We start from the raw sequence: 6036 nt of genomic DNA on the forward strand, positions 1-6036 counted from the left end.
AGGACTGGTCCTTCTCCAGAACTTCTCCCCAGCACACTCCTCCTCCCCTCCATGCCCAGCTCCCATGTCACCTCCTCCAGGAAGCCCTCTCAGCCCAAGCTGTTCCCTCCTCGGGGCCTTCACACTCACTGTTCCCCTCCCAGTAACCCTGCTCCTCCCCATCAGCTCCTCCAGTGGCCCACAGACCAGCCTGGGTGGGGAGTCCCTGTCCCCATCACTGGTGCCCACCACGTGGTGTGATGTCACCCCACCAGTCCCCAAGCCACCTGAAAACAGGTGTCAAGGTCACTGCCAGGTCCCCGATGCCTAGCATAGGACCCGCACGCAGTAGGTGCTCAATAAGTTTTTATTGGATCTTTACTCAGAACAGAATGAGATGCTGGGTGAGGGTCAGGGTGCTCTGGAAACTGCCCCCCCCTGCTGAGAGAGGGAGGTGCCCATGCCCAGACCACCCAGGCAGTGGGAAGTGGCCCGGCAGGTTCTGAGAACATGCTCTTGACCCCTGCTTCCTCCTTGCCCTCTGGGGTCAGCTCCTTGGACCTGAACGAGCCGTGCATGCACCTTCATCATTCAACATACATTGAGCACCCCTCTGTGCCAGGCCCCGCCCTGGGCAGCAGGGCCCCAGCGATGAGTGTGGGAGCCAGACACTGACCCACTAAGCACCCAGACAAGAGCACAGTTAAACTGCCCTGGGTCTACAGAACCCTGGGGCAAGGGATGTCAGGGAGGGCCCCTGGAGAAGGCAACGTGAGCGGGGGGCTGACCCCTGGGGCTGCCCCCACCCTGCCACACCTGGAGAATGATGATAAAAAGGAAGTAGAGGTTGGAGATGCGGCAGAACTGCTCACACAGGTTCAAGGGCAAGAAGGAGAAGACGTTGTACTTGGCAGTGTAGATGACATTGCTCTGGAATGAAAGCCGGCACAGCATTGCAGCCCAGGCCAGGGGCCCCCCCACCTACCCTGCCTGCCCTCTGGCTGCCACCAGCATTGGCTGAACGCCTGCTGAATGCCAAGCCTTAAGCTGGCATTTCTGAGCCCCACTGGGTGCGAAGACCCACGGGGCAGAGCCACGGCCCCCGTATTCCCTAGAGTGAGACACATGCAAGGGGTTTGGGGTCGAGCCCCATGGACGTACTGCACTTTCAAGGGTTCCTAGGAACTCGTCACAGTGCGAGGCTCCAGCCCTCAGGGTTAACGTGGGGGTGCGGGGTGCTGTGGGGGAGGCCGGCGCCGTGAGACCGGGGCTGCCCACCTTATACTTCTGCCTCTGCCAGCACAGGAAGCTCTTCTTCTTGAACTGGCTGTTGTGGGCCCTGCTGTTGGCTTTTACCTCCCAGGTGAATGCTGAAGCCAGAGTGAGCAGGGCATCGTGCAGGGCCGCGGACAAACACAGGCTAACGACACCCCAGCGGAGGGCTAATGGGCCCCCAGGGGACCCAGCACTGGGGACACTCAGTGGGCAGGGTGGGGACACTCAGCGCATGGCCAGGGAGCCGGTAAACAAATGGGATGGCCCCTGCAGCCCCGCCTCCCCCCGAGCCCCCAGGAAGCTTGCCAGGAGCCAGAGGGAATCCGAGCAGTGGGCCCTGGCCTGGGCCAATCCCTAGGCTACAAGAACAGGCTCTGGGAGACCCATTTACACCCATTCAGTCTACGGAGGAGGTAAACTGAGGCCCAGTGATGCGCTCCAAGGTGATGGGCTGCAGGCCCTGAATCCCAATCTGGCATTCAGTCATCAGGTTTGGGACTATTTATAACCCAACAAGAGCCCTACACTGGGCCTGTGTGTGGGTTTGGGGGAGCCTCCTCAATCCCCCCACCTCAGCCACTACACTTTCTGATGCCCCTTCGCCCCCTCGCCCAGACTCAGGACACGCACCTGTGTTCTTCTCCTCCTCGAGGTCCTCTCGGTAGGAGAGACTGCCCATGCTGGTGCGGCTGTGGGGAGAGGGCCCAAAGTCACACCAGGGGCCCAGCCCTTGCTGGACCATCGTCCCATTCTCTGCGCTCCTGGGGACTCACGGTCTGAGAGTGGGCCCTCTAAACTGTCACCTCCCATGACCGCCAGCCACTGGCTGTGTCCTTCTCCGGGTGTCCTCAGGCCCAGTGGGGCCCAGGCTGACCCCCAAACCTACAACGGCCTCACATCCCGCAGCCCCCAAGCTAGCAACCTGCCTCGTCTTCCCGCATTAGAGCCCAACCCCTAGGAGGAAGGGTTCCCTCTCTGGCCACTGCTCCCCACCCCATCACCTCTGCCGGCATGCCCACACCCACCCCTTCCCTGGTCGTCCTGCGCCCCCTCCTGCCCCAATCCCCGGAACCACACACATGCTCAGCCCACTTAGGTGCCCCATCAGTGTTTGTTGACTGACTAAGTGGGGCCCCACGGTTATATGTTAGCTCTGGAAGGGTGTATATGAGGGTCAAGCTCTTCAGAGAGGTCTGGGCGTGGTCTTGGGGCAGCTGACCGCGATGGGGAAGATGGGGGCAGACACCGCGCCTTCTACGAGCCTGGAACGCTCCCACCATCCAGCTCGTGCTTGACTGTTGCCCTCCCATGCCAGGAACTTGAGTCTAACCAGGGGACCCTCAGCAGCTCCCCATGTGACCCTCCACCCCCCCAAGCACGCAGCAGCTCCCCGCCTCCCGGAGCCCCTGAACGGCTGTTTCTTCCACCGCGAGTAGCTCTGCCCAAAGCCTGGCCGGTGCCTCCTCACCCTTCTGGTTTCAGCTCATACTTCTCAGACCATCCACGCTCGTTCAGGTGCCTCCTCTGGGCTCCCCCTCTACCTGGAGCGTCCCCCATCCCAGGTCTGATCCCCCCTCTCTCCTCTGCTTCTCTCCCTGTCGGGGCTGCCTGCTGAAGTCAAACTTTCAGGGCTGGCCTCTGAGTCAACAGCGTCCCCAGGCCCCGAGGGGGAGGACCTGGCTCAGAGCCGGTTACGTTGCTCCCGGGAGCCCGAGCTGGGCCAGTGCCCATTCACCAAATGAGGAAAAGTGAGGCCCGGGGTGAGCGAGGCTTAGCCAAGCGGGACCCAGAGGCCGGGGAGACCCAGCGGGGGGCGGATGGGGCCGGAGGGCAGAATCCACTCCAAGTTCGTGTGGGGGCAGAAGACGCCCCCTCCCCCAGTGCTGGCTCCCCCTGCCTTCCCACGTCCAGCTCATCAGAAGCCTCGAGCATCCGGCAGCGGCGGTGGCCAGACGCCGGAGCCCCCCGGGGCGGGAGACCTGGGTCCACAAGACCCCGGGCGCTGCGGCTCCCCCACTGGACTCCGCCCCGCGCGAACCTCCAGCGACGCCCGCCGCGGCCGCCGCGACCTCACACCCTCAGGCTGGGCGGAGTCCAGAGAGGGTGCGCGGGCGCCCGGGGACACACAGCAGCGGGAGCGCCGCCGCTCACCTGCGCGGGCCGGGCCGGGCGGTCCGCGGGTGGCCGGGGCGGCGGACGTGGCGCAGCTGTTAGCCCGGTGCCAACCGGCCTGGAACGGGCGGCACGGGCCCTTCTAAAACTGGGCGGGGCCCGGGCCGCCCTGGGGGCGGGGCCTTCTACAGTTGGGCGGGCCCGAGGGGCCGGAGGCAGCCCTGGGGGCGGGTTATGTAAATGACGGTACCGAAGGGGGCGGGGCGGCTTTGTAAGCCTGGCCGGGGCGGGGGCCGCCTGGGGACGGGGTTCTGCAAATGGGCGGGCCCCGAGGGGCGGGCGAGGCGGGGCGGAGCCTCACGGAGAGGGCCAGGTGGAGCCTGGGGCGGTCTCTGCAGTGGTGCCAGCCAGAGGAGGGGCGGGCCCAGATCCAGGGTTGGGGCTTTGCAAGGAGTTGAGGGGTGTCAAGGTAGGGGTAGGCTGGGGAGGGTCAGTGGGCGGGGCCTTGCACAGCAAGCCCAGAGTACTAATGGGCCTGTAATTTAGGAGCAGGGTCTCGGTAGGATGGATTGGACCTGGCCATGGTTGGACGGGGCGGGGGGGCGCGCAGAGTGGGGCTAGGAACACAGGAAAGCCGCACAGGCGATCACAGGTCTAAGCTGTGTGCCTGGGTTGTCCCTCACTCATCCTGTACCTGTTTAATGAGCACCTTCCTACAGGTGTAGTTTTGGGCCAGGGCTGGGGAGGACGTTAGAGGAAGCCCACGAGGTTCTGGCCCGGTGTGTGCTCACCCAGCGGGTGGCCAGGGCTCCAGGGGCCTTCCTGAAGGTGACAGGCGTGGGAGACAGCCATAAGGCAGGGTCATCGCCAGGCCCCAGAGGTGGGCAACTTGAGCCAGGGCGGGAGGGGCTGCTGACTCTAGGGCCTCCCTGAGTGGGGTTCAAGGGAAGGGGCAAACTCGGGAGGGCAGAAGAGATGATTGAGCGCTGTCTTTCCTATTTTCACTTTTAGAAACCGTCTGAAGTGTGGAAATTAGGAAGGTAGTTGGTACTTTCCCGCCTTTTCTGCACTTTCCCACCCTCACCACCCTTCCCTCTTAGTCCTGGGATCCCTCCCTCTGGCGCATTCCTGATCCAACAGACCTGGGACCTGCACCTGATTCCATGCCCCAGCCTCCCGTCTCTGCCTGGGGCCTGGAGCCCTTCACAGCAACACCTGTGAGCAAATGTTGGGTGAATGAATGAGTGAGTGACGGTGTGGTGAGGACAGCACAGAGGATGTGACCTCCACCATCAGGGCGGCAACCCCCTACTCCTTGTCCCTTGGAAGCCTGGTCTGCACACCCTCCTTGGCCTGGGGAGGGGAGAGCAGGTAAACCTCCCATTTATTCATTCACTCAACAAACACCCAGCCCCGTCCCCGTGGTTAATGGGAAAGACCCTGGGGCGGTGGTGGCGGAGGCGGGGTGGGACGGGGAGGGGGGGGGCGCTGGCACAAATTGTTCTAATAGTCTTTAGGAGAGACTTTGCTGGGTCCGCGAACCCCATTCCCTCCCTGGGATTTGCAAAGGCCCTGCAGCCTCCAAGAGTCAGCATCTTTGGCCAGCTGAAAGCTTGCACTCCTCCTCCCGGTCTCCCTGGGGGGCTCGGTATGCTCTGGGGAGGCAGACACCACCAGAAGCACAGAAACAGGGGGCACCTGGGCGGCTCAGTCAGTGAAGGGTCCGACTCTTGATTTCAGCTCGGGTCTTGACTTCAGGGTCCTGGGATCCAAGCGCTGCGTCGGGCTCCGCGCCAGGCGTGGAGCCTGCTTGAGATTCTCTCTCTCCCGCTGCCCCCTCTCCAAACAAAAACAAAAACACAGAAACCGGCCGTGCCATTTATTTAGGAAACAACTACTTATTTACAGAAGAGGTGGGAGAAAGTCAGACGGTCACAAGAACGTCAGGGGGACGCAACAGTGGCTGGGTCAACACTCCCCCTGGAGGGCCCCCCCGGATCCAGAGGCAACCAGTCCTTGGCAGCGATGGCCCAGGACACCTTGGGGGCAGAGGCTGCTGTGTCCTCAGCCTGGGACCCTGCTCTCTGGGCCTGCAGCAGAAGCTTGACAGAGAAGCAGGGGGCCTCCTCCAGGCAGCCCTCCCTCCAGCACCTGCGTGTTCCTGCCTCCAGACCTAGGGCACTCGGGTACCTGCCCCTCCACGAGGTTATTTCTGGCTCCACTTCCCATTATAAATGAACTAAAGGTGGAGACCCGAGCAGCCCTGGCCCTTCCACCCCAAGAGGCACCGTAATTCACAAAGCCGCCAATTCCATCGCTGGGCGTCGTGCACACAAGCATGTCTGGGAGCAGCAAACAGGCACACGGCGGTAAGCGGCCACCCTTCCCTCTCCACGGAAGCTTCTCAGACACGCAAGGCACAGTGGCTCTCCGGTCCCACCGGGACCCTCCACGCCCAGCCCCTCACCCCCCGGGCCAGCAAGGTGGACCCCACTCACAGGACATGGTTGCTGCTTCCACCATCACAGCACCCCCAGGGCTCCAGGTCTGCATTCCCAGGCCAGGCTGGCAGGCCCGGGGACGGCTCGGGCACTGGGGACGGCTCTCAGGAAGATGAACAAGGGTGTGCTGTTTCCCCAGTTAGGGGCACAGGTGCTGACCGTGGGGCTC

This window comes from Leptonychotes weddellii, chromosome 1 (assembly GCF_054177405.1).
Source record: "Leptonychotes weddellii isolate Sample4059 chromosome 1, ASM5417740v2, whole genome shotgun sequence".
Lineage (NCBI taxonomy): Eukaryota > Metazoa > Chordata > Mammalia > Carnivora > Phocidae > Leptonychotes > Leptonychotes weddellii.